The sequence below is a fragment of the Macrotis lagotis genome, chromosome 3 (genome assembly GCF_037893015.1).
Source record: "Macrotis lagotis isolate mMagLag1 chromosome 3, bilby.v1.9.chrom.fasta, whole genome shotgun sequence".
NCBI classification, from domain to species: domain Eukaryota; kingdom Metazoa; phylum Chordata; class Mammalia; order Peramelemorphia; family Peramelidae; genus Macrotis; species Macrotis lagotis.
This window is the reverse complement of record NC_133660.1, coordinates 285725816-285739802: the sequence shown is the minus strand read 5'-3', so window position 1 is coordinate 285739802 and position 13987 is coordinate 285725816.

Genomic DNA, 13987 nt, shown 5'->3' with positions numbered 1-13987 from the left:
TATATTTGGCAACTAGGTCAGGAGGAGCTGTCCAAACTGTGGTCTTCATGGAAATAGAGCACACTTGAGTCTACCCAATTTTTGAGCAATTGAGTGACTTTTGGAGAATCACTGAGGTTCTTCTTTTGACTTTTTCACCTTTGGACTTTCAACCAGGGGAAGGGAAGATAATCTCTCTCAATGGCATCTGATGCCACATTCCCAATCCATGGGTACCTGTTTTTCCTTCCACTTCTTGGTTATAGCAAGAGCTACTAGAAATCTTTTTTTTTTGGTGTATTTGGGCCCTCCAGGGGTGTTTTCTGGGTTGAAGGGTATGTATCAATGGTTCTAGCTGTATTTGTAGATATTTATGTGCTTCCTTTTTTTGAGCTATTTTCAGTTTCAGAATTTCTCAATATAGCTTCTCTAAATGTCCCCCCTCTTGGGTTTGGACTTTGAACCTGTTTTTCCCTCTGGTTTCTGTTTTTTCTTTTTTTATCTCCCTGCTGCCTCTTCCCTTTCTTCCTACTCCAGGGCCCATCTTATTCTGTCCCATCCTCCTCCTACCAAACCACAGCTTTTTGTTGTTGTTGCTGGTGGTGAAAGAACTGTAAGAGGCTTAATGAAACCCAATTGTTTTATAGCTCTCCAACCCATTCATGTTATAGAGGAGAAAATTGAGACCCAGAGAAGGAAAGTGATGAGTTAGTCTAGGACATGGAGATTAGATTTCAAGGTTCCTTTTGCAATCAGACAGAGAACATTTTCCTCATCACAATGCAACCCAACATGGAGTCCCTGAGGCTCCTGAGGTGATCCTTGTACTAGGAGAGAGGGATGGAGCAATGGGGAGTACTCTGAAGCTAGGAAGGTTGGGATCAAGACTCAGAGAAGGAAGAATGGGAAATCATCTGGGTCATGTATGAGTAAAGATGACCAGAAAGGAGAGGGTCAACTAGGGAAGGCTTTTGGAATCATGAGAATAGAGGCAGAAATCTGAAAAGAGAATGAGACTCTTGAGGTAAAGCCAGACATTGAACATAAAACACCAAAGCTGGGTGGGATCATAAAACAGAAAATTTCAGAACATGAGAACATAGTAGGCTCTTTCATGGCCCTTAGTGATCTCTACCTTGGTTGAATTCCATCATTCCATCCTATCAGCACAATTTCTGGGTGTCCCATTGTTGGAAACCTAGAAGGGGAAGCCCCTGAGAGATTGATTTGGGGTGGGCAGGGTCTTTCTTCCAGGGAAAAGGAATGAATCATGGATTATGAGTCATGATGTCAATCTCGAGGGCTGCCCCAAAGCTCTGCCCTAAGACCCTTTTCTCTCCTCTCAGACTTGGTGAGTTTATAATCTCAACTTTATATATCCAGCCCCACAACTTTCCCGAGCTCTGGCCCTGCACCACCATCTGCCTACTGGATCTTTCTTTCTTTTTTTATTTCATAACCTGTTTTTACTTTATTTATTTACTTTTGAATTTTACAATTTTCCCCCTTAATCTCACTTCCCTCCCCCCACCTCCCACAGAAAGCAGTGTGATAGCTTTTACCTACTGGATCTTTCAACTGGATGTCTCTGAATCATTTCAGATTCAGAAAGTCAAATAGAAGTCATCCCCTTTCTCTCACACCTTCTTCCAAACTTCCCAAATCCTCCAAGTTGCAGGGGTTCACAACTTTGGTGGTATCCTTTATGATTCACAATCACTCACCCTATGAGCCCATTCCCATCAGTTGGATTCCTGGAAAGTCAGGAACCTTGGGCTGTAAACCTTGAAATATACAGTAGAAAATGCATTGGATTTGGAGTCTCAGGCCCTGGGTTCAAATTTATTATCTGAGTCTCCTTTTTGCCCTGTGACCTTATCCAAGTCACATCCCATCACTGGGCTTCAATTTGCTCATGTGTATAATGGGTGGTTGGGACTAGATGAGTTCTAATGTTCCTTTCCACTCTAAGCTTATCATCCTATGAACCCAATTCTTCTCATCATGGGTGTGCTCTTGAGCAGATCACCCCCTTTTTCTGAGTCACAGTTTCTCCTACTATAAAATGGAATCAATTATACTAGTTGATGTCTGAAGTCTCTCTCAGGCTGGGCTTACAGAAAAGATTCTAGACCAATTTCATCATTTTAGTGAGGGAGAAACTGAGATTCAGAGAAATTAACTGACCTGTTTAGGTATTGAGTGATAGAGCTGAGGTTTGAACTACAGGTCATTTGTTTCTAATTCTAAAGATATTTGAGAATGGGAGAGAGAGCCAAGGGGGCATAGGTTCTTGAATATATGGGAGCTGTCCAGTTTTTTGGTGGGCAAATGCCATCTCCTTTATAAATTCTCTTGATCAGAAGAGTTTGCCCAAAGACAGACTCCTGTTCTTTCCTTCTTAGCAAATGTGGGAAACTGGGTGGGCAGCATTGTATGAATGTGCAGATTTGGTTCATGGATAAGTTAGTTTGGCTTAATAATAATTTTTCTCTTATTTCCCTTTTATTTTTAATTACAAGGAATGGTTTTTTTTTGTGCAGGGAGTGATATATTGGAAATGAAGGGAATGTAAAAACAAAAGTTTTCAGTAAAAACTAAAAAAATAGTTTTAAAAAGTTCTCTAGCTGTCTCCTTTCCCCTACCAGACCCAAAGAAATTCACCTTCTCAGACTCGGCAGACTCATTTGTTAACTAAGTGTAGATAAAGGGCATGGAGAGTAGGTCCCTTCCCCTCCCCCTCAGACAAAGGTCCTCTTGGGACCTGGGGGAGTCTGTATTGGGGGGAAGGAGCTTCTGGAAGAGAACTCATCATTGCCCCCTTGTGACCAAAATGGCAAATGACATTTCCCTATTTATCTGAGCAGGGGACCAAGTACTTGAAAACTGATGCTATTTGTGGGAGGAGGGCCTGGGAAGATAGGGTGATATTTAGTGGATATTCCCTGCTCTCTCAGGTGGAATATGCATTGCTATTCCATCTGAGGGATACAGATTGCTGATGGACTTCTCAGATGGAACCAGGGCACATTAGAAAGACATTAGTCAATCAGAACCGGAGACATCTTACAATTTCTTTGCCTTTTTTCAGTTTTTGTAAGGCTATGAGGTTGTGACTTGCCCAGGGTCATACAACTAAGTAATTATTAAGTGTTTGAGGCCATATTTGAACCCAGGTCTTCCTGACTCCAGGGTTGGTGTCCACTGTGCCACTTAGCTGCCCACTCTGGTTGCCTTTTTGGAGGGATGCAAGGATGCAAGGATACAAGGAGAGAGGACTCAAACTCTCTCCATCCCAGGATGTCATGGGACCTTTCAACATGAGCCTTTGTTCTTTGTCTCTTGGCATTTCTTCTCTATTTGAAGTGAAGAAGATTGGAGATGGCTGTGATCTTGTGAACTTTGAAAGATCAGGAGAGTGAATCAATCATCAGAGTCTAGGAGCTGGAGACCAGTCAGGATATGAAGAAAACTAGATTGGGAGAAGAGAGGTCCAATGGGGCTTGCTTGCTCTAACCCTGGGAGTGATAGAGATGCTAACTCAAATAGCCATTGGCCATGCCATTTTTGGACATGAGCGCAGTAGGGCAAAGATGATGAAGAAAGTGAGCCTGTTCTTCTGAGGGATTAAGGCACATAGTAGGTGATTAAAATAACTTTGTTCTCTTCCTCTTCCTCATGAGGCATTCAGTTTGAGATGTCCAAAAGTGAACTAGAGCCCAGAGAAGAAGACAGCCCTAATGAGCTGGGAATCAGAAAGCTTTCCTTGAGAAGGTGATGCCAGAGCTGAGTCTTGAAGAACAAGACGTTATAGAAGGTGGATGTGAGGAGGGAGTGCCCACCTGCCAGGGACGGGAGGTGGGTGGACAGAGCAGCAACTGCAAGGGAATAAAGCAGGGGATAGAATTTAATATTTGAAGGAGAGCAAGAGGGAGAATTGGAATGAATTGTAGACTGCTTGAAGGGGAATAATACTCAACGAGTCTGGAGAAGTAAGTTGGGACCAGGTCATGTGAATTCTTTTGGAGACATAAGATATACCTTAGCTTTATTTAAGAAATATGAGTGGAGCCTCTAGGTTTGGGGCATAATGAGCCAGAATGCAAGAAAATGCCTGACTCTCAATTTGAGGCTCCCCTGATATTGAGCCTAGATGTATGTGACCAGAAATGGCATCCCTTTTTGGTACCCATTAATAATCTCAAGGCAATATGGAGCCACCGGAATTTACTGAGCAGGGGAGTGACATGGTCAGATGCACATTAAATGAAAATCCCTTGAGCAAGCTGTGTGGAGAAGGGAGAGTCTGGGAGAAGAAGGAAACATTAGGAAGCTGTGGCAATGGCCCAACCAAGAGGTGATAAGGATTGCAACTAGTCTGGAAAAACAGTCAGGAAGAACTGAGATCGCTTTAATCTCAGATCCTCACTTGCCTGTTTGACTTGAGACAAGTGACATAACCTCTCTGTGTCTCTATTATTTCATCTATAAAATAAAAGGGTTGGAATGGATACATTTTATGTCCCTGCCTAGATTTAAATTGATGATCCTATGACACGGTGATGACCAGCCTGATTATCCCTGACTGAAATATAGAAGTCTTTAGAAGAGGAATGAGTTGGGGGGAAAAGACATGTTGAGTTTGAGGTGCCTATGGGTCATCCAGTGAAATGTCCAGCAGTAATTTGGGACATGGAACTAGAACTCAGGAAAGGGGGAAACTTGGGTGGGATACCTAGATATGGGGGGTCATCTGCTTGGAGAACAAAATTAGACCCAAGGGAGTTCATCAGTCAGAGTGTAGACAGAGAAAAGAGGCCAGGATGAAGCCTTTGCGGAAAATGTTCAGTTGGGGATATGAAATGAATGATGACACAGCAAAGAAGTCTATAAAGGAGAAATCAGATAGCTAAGAGGATCCAAAAGAGCATTGTCACAAAGCCCCAAGTGGAGAAAGGTGTTAACAATGTCAGATCTGGCAGAGAGGAGAGAAGACCTAAGAGGAGGCCAATCGAGTCACAAGAGTGCAAAGTATCCAAGGCAACAGCCCATCACCTTTTTCCTCCCAGACAGTGAAGGCTGTGGTATTCTAGGAGGCAACCAGGAAACATAGGAAGCTGACAGTGATCCTCACCAGACAAGGAGAAGCCAGAACATAGGACACATTACAGAGACTTAGAAGGACTTTAGACCCACTTATTTCATCCCTTCATTTTATAGAGGAAGAAATCAAGTCCCAGAGAACAAAGGGACACAACCTAGAATCATTGGCTTGTTTGGGGCCTTGTAGATAGAGTCCTTTTCAGTAGGAGTTGGAAAGAGATGATTTCTGAGGTCTCTTCTAAAAATTATTCTCTGATTCTCATACTGTGATCAGATTCTGAGTGGGAAGGGACTTTGGAGGCTGTTGAGTCTATCCAATATCTCAAAGGAACCCCTTCTATACTCTGATGATGTTTGTCCTTCTTTCTCAAAGAAGACTATGACAACAGAGGGTGATGCCATGATTGGATTTGAGTGGGGGTGCTGTGCTAAGTCACCAACAGGAGGACAAAGTCTATATCTACCCAACCAATAGACACACACACACACACTTTGCTTAGTATCCTCCAAGCAGGACCTAATTCAGTAAAGGGTAGAGATAACCCATTCTGCTTTGGAAAGGTTTCCCATAAATCAAGCCTAAATCTATTTCTTTGCAAATTGAATAGAATTTTATTTCTCTTCGACGTGTTCTTTCCACTCAGCCCTGCAGTATCTGCTTCTTTCCTTGTCTAAGGCTCTATGTCCCAGATCCCCAACACATGCACACACAAATGCATTCTCTCTCTCGCTCTCTCTCTCTCTCTCTCTCTCTCTCTCTCTCTCTCTCTCACACACACACACACACACACACACACACACACACACACACACACCACACACACTCACACTCATGCATATATCCTATAGCCTCTGCAACCTGGCTTACCATCTTTCTGGTCTCCCTGCCAATGGGCACTAGAGAAAACCCACATTGAGTTGGGTCCACCTGTCCCAAGCTTTATCAATTGTCAGGTCCACATTCAGGTTATTCAGAGAAGTGTGTGAGTTAGAGAAGGTGCAAAGGTATTTGTGGGATTATGTGTCTCTGGGGGTTTACCACTGGTTGTTCCTCAGGCTGGACCTGGGTAGGGTTTATGTTTCATGGATAAAAGATTTAGAAACTGAATGGATCTTTTGGTTACAAAGTTATTCTGACACAGGGGATGGGGCCCAAGACTGGAAAACCTTGCTTTGAAACCCACCTCAGACACCTACTTATTCCTTTAAGCCTCAGTTTCCTTATTTGTAAAATGGAGTACCCCAGTAATAGTGGTATCAGGGAGGATCCAGTAAAATAATGGATAAAAGACAAATTTTAAATCTAATAGAAACATCATCATCTATTGGAACCCTAACCCTCTCTCTTTACAGGTGAGAAAATTGGGGCTAAGAGAGAGGCAGTGACTTGTCCAAGGTCTCACCATTAGTAAGAAGCAGAGAGCTGGGACCAGAAGCTAAATCTTCTGATGTGGCTGCCATTACCTCTAGTCCTAGATTGTTTAAGGGATTAGACAGGACCTAGGATTGTGGAGTTAGTGCCAAAAGCTCTGCACAGCCAGAATTCTTGCAGAATTGGCCTCTGGACCAAAGGACCCAGTGCCTGAAACTTAGAAAACGCCAAACAAGCTGGGATCTGTACCCACTCATGGCCAGGACCCCCTCCCACCGGCGCTCTGCTCTTCTGGAATCCACAGATGATCTTCCGAGAACACAAGAGGCGTGGGCCCCAGTGCAGACACAGAAGGGTTTGTGGGAGGGAGAGGAAACACTACTGATTCCTCAGCTGTCTGTGGCCTGGGCTTTTGTGTACCCAAGCAGGAACATGCTTGCATCACACACACACACACACACACACACACACACACAGCCCTCACAAATAATCCCAAACATATCCATAAACATCTTCTCAGTCACATGGACACACAACCTCACACACATGTGTCACACCAACACACACAGTCACAAGAACACACGCCTCTCCCTCAGTCCCTTCCACTCCAGTATGTGGTGATTCTTTCTCAGTGGTGTCTTACATGAGTAGTGGACAGCCAGATGAGACTGTGGTCAGTCAGAGCAGCCCGGGTCCCCTAGAGGGAAGATACTGTCTGAAAAAAAGATTTTCTGGGAGATCTTGGTTCTAGATGAAGCCCTGCCCTTCCTTGGAAATGACACCAGTTGGCAGATGGCACATATTTCCCTGGGGGAGGCTTTCATCATCCCACCCCCCCATGGAAGGGGGCAGGAGATGTGCCCATTTGTATGAGGGAGGAGAGGAAGAGAATGATTTTGCTGCTTGGTTTGCCCCTGTGTTGTTTTTTTGCCTAAATTAATGATTTTACAGTCAGATGGGTGGCTTCTTCTGTGATCTGTGAATCAATCAACACGCTTTCCATAGGAGAGATCATGAACATACATAAGTATAATTAGAATAAGCTTCAGCTTGTGAGGGAGGGTGGACACTTTGAACAGCAAAATCAGGAAAGAGTTCACAGATGCCCCTTAGGCTGCAGCTTGAAGGAAGGGAGAAGTCTCTAAACACAAAGCAAGGAGTGGCTACATTTTAGGCATGCAGGGCTGTCACTGCAAAGGTGGGGAGGTGGGAGATGGGAGATGGGTATATTATGGAAGGACCAGAGAAAGGGTCAATTAGGCTGAATCCCAGAGGACAGGAGGGAAATCATGTAAATAGAAATATTGCATTAAAGAAAAGCTTGGGCCATGATTTTTCATAATAGCTAGTATGTGAGTATTGTGCTTTAAGGTTTGTAAAGTGTTTTAAAAACATATATTTTTATCCTCACAATAGTATTATAACTGTTTTACAGAGGTAGACAGAAGTTAAGTCACTCGCCCAGGGTCACACAGCAAGTGGGGCTAGATTCGAATACAGGTTTCTTATTTTTGTCTACCTTGATGATACTTAATTGCCTCTTAATTGATGACAACCTCATGTGTCTTTCAGAGCATATGGTCCCAGACAGTTATATATACGAGCCTGGAAAAAATAGCAACGAGTTCCAGAGCCAGAATTCTCAGAGCTTCTAGGGGCCTGGATGGAAGATGGATGGGGGCTGGACCTCTGTTTTAGTGAGTATGCAGAATCCAGGAGAAAAGAGTCTCTCTGCCAACTGGGTTGGTATTTTCTCTGCTATTTAGTGTCTTAGAGTTTCCTGGAGAGGAAATGACTTACCCAGGATGATGCAGATTTTGTTTCACCTGAATTCAGGCCTAGGGCTCTGTCAACTATGCCACCCGGATACCTGATTATTGTCAAAGTCTCTGTGCCTCTTGGACTGTGGCAAACATCCTCATGGAGTGATTGAGGTCGCTTCTGGTCTAGTCAGAAGGATTGACTTGATATGGAATGGTGACCTGAGCCTGGAAGAGACTCAAGCCTATCCCACAGTAGCTGGAGGATCATCAAGGGACTGAGCCACAATGTGGGGGAGTAACAGAGAGCACCAGCTGACTTTTGGGATTATATAAAACTGAGTGGGGTCAAAGAAAGCCAAACAGAACATTTAAAAAAATAGAACCCCCCCCACCTGAACCCGATCCATATAAACTCAGGGCTTGGGGGGCTGGAACATTGGATATACTTCAGTGACTTAAAGGGTCTTTCCAAAATTCATGGAGTCAGTAAATCTTGGAGCTTGCACTCAGATTGTTTTTTAAACTTTAATTATCTTTGTACAATCCTGCTGCTATTGGTAAGTAACCTCAGATAAATCATTTTCCCATTCTGGGTTTCAGTTTTCTCACGTGAAAAAGAGTCATCTAATGGGGTGGCTAGGTGGAGTAGTGGATAAAGCACCGGCCTTGGAGTCAGGAGTACCTGGGTTCAAATCCGGTCTCAGACACTTAATAATGACCTAGCTGTGTGGCCTTGGGCAAGCCACTTAACCCCATTTGCCTTTCAAAAACCTAAAAAAAAAGAGTCACCTAGAGTTCCTTTCATCTTTAAGATCCTATTTAAATCTTATGCTTTGTACAAGTTGGGAAGGTTACCCTGTGTGGACATGCTAGAGGGAATGTGAAACCTTGTGGATGAGAGAACACAGTTTGAACCTTTGACTTTACTCTCCGGACCTAGCTAAAAGTGATCTCTCCTTTCTAAAATTTCACAAGTCTCTATTTGATTTCCACTCATTTATTATAGTAAGCAAGGAGAGAAGTCCTTTCTTTCTTTTTCACAAGGGACTTCCAGGACACACACACATTTATCACCCTCTCTGGGCTCACTCCCCCAATTTACATGGGCAGGCTGGGTCTCCAGAAGGGCAGTGTAGCTCAGGTTCTAAGACCAACACTATGGATAACTGATACCAGAACTGTAGTTCTCAAGCTCCCCCTTTAATGTGTTTTTTATTGATAATTAATCAGAAGATTTAAGTAGCTCTTAGAAAAGATATTTACTCAAATGACATAGCACTACAATGAGTTCCAACCATTTTTTTCCAAAAAACCTCTTCCAAAAGGACACATACAGTCAGACAGAGACAAAACGACAGAAAGACAGACAGAGACAAGAGAGAAAAAGAGAGAGAAAGACAGAGGCAGAGACAGAGGGGAAAAGAAAGCTAAGAGAGACACACAAAGACAGAGAGACAGAATGTGAGCTAGAGAGAGTGGGGGGGGGAGAGAGAGAGAAATAGAGAGAGAGACAGAGAGAGAGACAGACAGACAGACAGACAAATGGACAGAGACAGAAAGACAGACAGAGACAGAGGGGAGAGAGAGAGAGAGAGAGACAGACAGACAGACAGAGACAGAGACACAGAGACACAGAGAGACACAGAGACACATAGACACAGAGGAGACAGAGAGAGAAGGGGAGAGTGATACAGAGACAGAGACAGAGACAGACAGACAGAGAAGACAAAGAGACAGGGAGAACACCAATTGCAATAACAATGAAGAACACGCATACAAGATACATTTCAGCAAGACATCTTACAGCTCCAGAACCGCAGTGTGGCGTCTTTGCTGAAGAGGTCAATCTATTGGAAAACCTGAGTTTGCTTTTTGACAGATACCTTCAGGTTCTACTCCCTCCGGCCTCACACTTGGTAGGGTATCACAGCTGGAGAGCTGCTGTTCTCTTCAGAAAAAACAGAGACTTAGCCTAGGATTGGTAGGAGCATATACAAGCTCAGTTTTAACCACCTGCCACCCCCTAGCCAGGAGCCGGCTGGGAGAGGTACAGGTCTTCTGATTAAGAGCTAGGCTCCATGGTGAAGAACCTCACCTAACATACGGTTAAATTCTTGTCAGGTGTCTTCAAATGTGTAGCTCCCACAGCCTTCAGTCAACAGCCCCCCCCCAACCTATTGCTTTGCGGGTATTGTGAGACGACCTTCCAGGTTTGGTCCCAGCTCTCTGCTCCTTTCTAGTTGTGAGACCTTGGCCAAGTCATTACCTCTCTCTTTGCCTCTGTTTCCTCACCTCTAAAAAGAGAGGGCCATGCTTTAAGCCCTTCATAGGGCTTGCATGCAAGCTCACATTCTATATTTTTAATCAGGCTAAAAGCCCAGACCTATCTTTCCATTGTCTTGTTAGCCTGAGTATTGGCAGGGGAACTGGAAGGACCTTTCAAGGACAGTAAACAGCCTAAATCCCACTATTTCCATGAATTCCTTAGGTAGGAACATAAGAAGGAAAACTGAAAAGACCGTCAGAATTGTCCTTGGTCTGTTGAACAGAGGGCCTAGGCCTAACTGCGCCATATTTTAGCAGACTGGATAGGTATTTATGTAATTCTTGTGTAAGGGGTCCCATCCTGATGGGGATACAGATCATCCCCACCCAGATAACATGGCACTTCAGTAGTTTACACCCCTTCAGGCATGGTCACTACTCCCTTCACAAATATATGACTCAAAGCATGAATAAATTTATTTACAAGTTACAGGGAAACAGGTAAAAACACATATCAAAGCACATAGAAAAGAGCAACATTCACAGGTGAGCAACCTTCCCTTGAAGACCTTTAGCCATCTATTTGGTGATGTTTCCTTGGGGAAGGGTCTCTAACAGGAAGCACCCCCATCATTCTTTCCTCTCCCCCTACCCCCTCTTCTGCTACGGTGCTCAATTGTTCTCTAGTGGGTTTACACTTCCAGTAGATTTCTGCCAATGTCATTTCCCCTCCCAAACAGGTTGATTCAGGTGACATCTGTCTCCTCTGCCTTCTACCTGGCCATCTCTTTTTAAAAAAAAATTTTTTTTTTAATTTTTTTTTTGGCAAGACAAAGGTTAAATAAGTTTTCCAAGGTCACACAGCTAGGTAATTATTAAGTGTATGAGGTTGGATTTGAAATCAGGTCCTCCTGATTCCAGAGCTGGTGTGCTATCCACTGCACCACCTAGCTGCCCCTGCAAAGAGACAGAGAGACAGACAGAGATGAGAGAGACAAAAGGAGAAAGAGACAGAAAGACAGAGAGAGAGAGAGAGAGAGAGAGAGAGAGACAGACAGACAGACAGAGACAGAGGCAGAGAGACAGAGACAGAGATAGAGATGGAGACAAAGACAGAGACAGAGAGACAATCAATCAATCAATAAACATTTATTGAGTTCCTGTTATGAGCCGGGCTCTATGCTGAGCATTAACAAATACAGAGAATCAAATAGTTTTCAGGGAGCTTAAACTCTACCACACACGTCTTCACAGCTTTTACATTTAGAGGTTGGTAGAGAACCCCTCTGGTCTCTCGGGTCACCATGGTGGTGATTGGGGATGGAGCTGGTGTGGGAAGATATGAAATTTTCAGATTGTCTGAGTCAGCTCCTAAGGGTACGTCAGCTATAGTATTTTCCATATTGGAGAGAGAATGATCTGTAATCTACCCATTTGTCTACACATCTTCTCTTAAGGTTGATTCTGTGGAATAAAAGAGTTAACTTTGTTTTTGATGGATGTGAACTGAATTAAATGAAATTGAAATGAATTTAATCTTCCTGGGAACAAGTTGCTCAGTCGACCCAAAATGCCTCCTACTAGAGAGAAGTGTCCTTAGAGACCACTGCTAAGGCAAATCTCGGCTGACTTCCAGGCTATCTTGATTCCCACTAGCGTGTTACTTTGGATCAATCACTAAAGCTCCCTGGACCTCAGTTTCTCCCTCTGTGAAATGAGAGGAGAGGCAGCACGAGATGACCTCACAGGTCTCAGTCTTCTGGTCTTGGGATTCTTTCTTAATTCCCTCTTTGCTCACAATCTGGTCATTTCATTCATCTCAAGAACTGAATTGGAGCCAACCTCTAGTACCCCACCTGCTGCAGCAGCTGGCCCCATCCTGCTTTATCTGTGAGTTCGTGACTCTTCTCTACCTGCCACCTTTCTACCGGTCTAAGAAGAGAGATCCCATTGAGGGATGAAAATGGGCCTTGGCTTGAGCTGGATTGGGCTTTCTCTGGCTCTGACTGTCCTCTCTGGCAGCCACACTTCCTCCTCCTCCTCCTCAACAGCCTGGCAGAGGCTCAGCTTATCTCTCCCCCTGAGCTGAAATGCCAGGCTGAAGGAGACCAGCTGTAAGAAGGACTCTGAGGCAATCACTCTGTCCTCAAGAGAGAGGGTGCTCTGGGTTTAATCAAATCAGGAAAGAAGGCCTGGGAGTCGCTCCTTGTAGTTCATTCCCCGCGGGCGGCCTTGCCAAAAAAGCAGCTCTCAGAGACTGGTAGCATTTCCAGGAGAACCATTTACAACATAACAATAATATTCTAGGGATGAGCCACCTTGAAAGAACTCTGAGCAACACAATCATCAAACACAGTTTCAGGACTGATGAAGGATGCTGCCCACTCATGACAGGGGACTGGGGACTCCACATTGAGCCCTGCATCTTTGGATCTGGCCAATTGGAAATATTTTTGTTAGTTTGTATGGCTATGCATATCTGTTACTAGGACTTTATTATTATTTTTTCTTTGCATGGGTGTGGGAGAAGGGGCAGTGAGAGGAAATGAATGTTTGTTAATTTTTTACAAAATGGCTAGCTCTGTTCCTAGCTCTGTTCCTAGGGTGATGATCAGTGAGGGAGAGGTGCTGAGTGAGTCCATTTAGGATTAGAGATTAGCCTTTCTTGCTATGAGTTTTCAGGTAGCGGTGCCTTAGTGCATAGGACAATGGGCTTGGGCTCAGGAAGACTCATCTTCATAAGTTCAAATCTAGCCTTAGACTCTTATTGACTAAAAAAACCCCACCCCAAATCCAAAAAACAAAGAAAACCTGCTATGGTGCTTAATTCTGTATCACCTTGGCCAAGTCATTTCTTTTTTCTTTTTTTTAATTGATATTTTTTCTAATTACATGTTATGAAAGTTTTTCAACATTCATCCACATGCATATGCATATTTTTACGTTTCATGATTTCCTTCCACCCTCCCTTCCCACCCCCTCCCTTCAGTGGTGAATTGTCAGGTGAATATTGGACATACACATTTATGTTTAACATGTTTACAATTATTCCTATTCTGATTCCCATGAGGAATTAGGATTAAGGGAAAAGAAAGAAATCCATGAGATAGGAAAGAAATACTTAAGAGAAATTTCTTTTGGCTTTTGCAAGGGATTAAGTGACTTGCCCAAGGTCACACAGCTAGGTAATTATTAAGTATCCGAGGCTGGATTTGAACTCAGGTCCTCCTGACTCCAGGACTGGTGCTCTATCCACTGCACCACCTAGCTGCCCCCTTAAGAGAAATTTTTTAAAAAGTTAGTGTACTGTTCATTCAGATTCTGTAGGATTTTGTCTTGTTTTGTTTTTCTTCCCCTGGATGGGGATAACACTGTCCATAGCCGGTCTATTAGAATTGTCCTAGCTCTCTGAACTGCTGAGAGGAGCTGCATCCATCCAGGTTGATCAACTCACAATATTGTTGTTAATGTATTCAATGTTGTTTTGGTTCTGCTCCTGTAATTC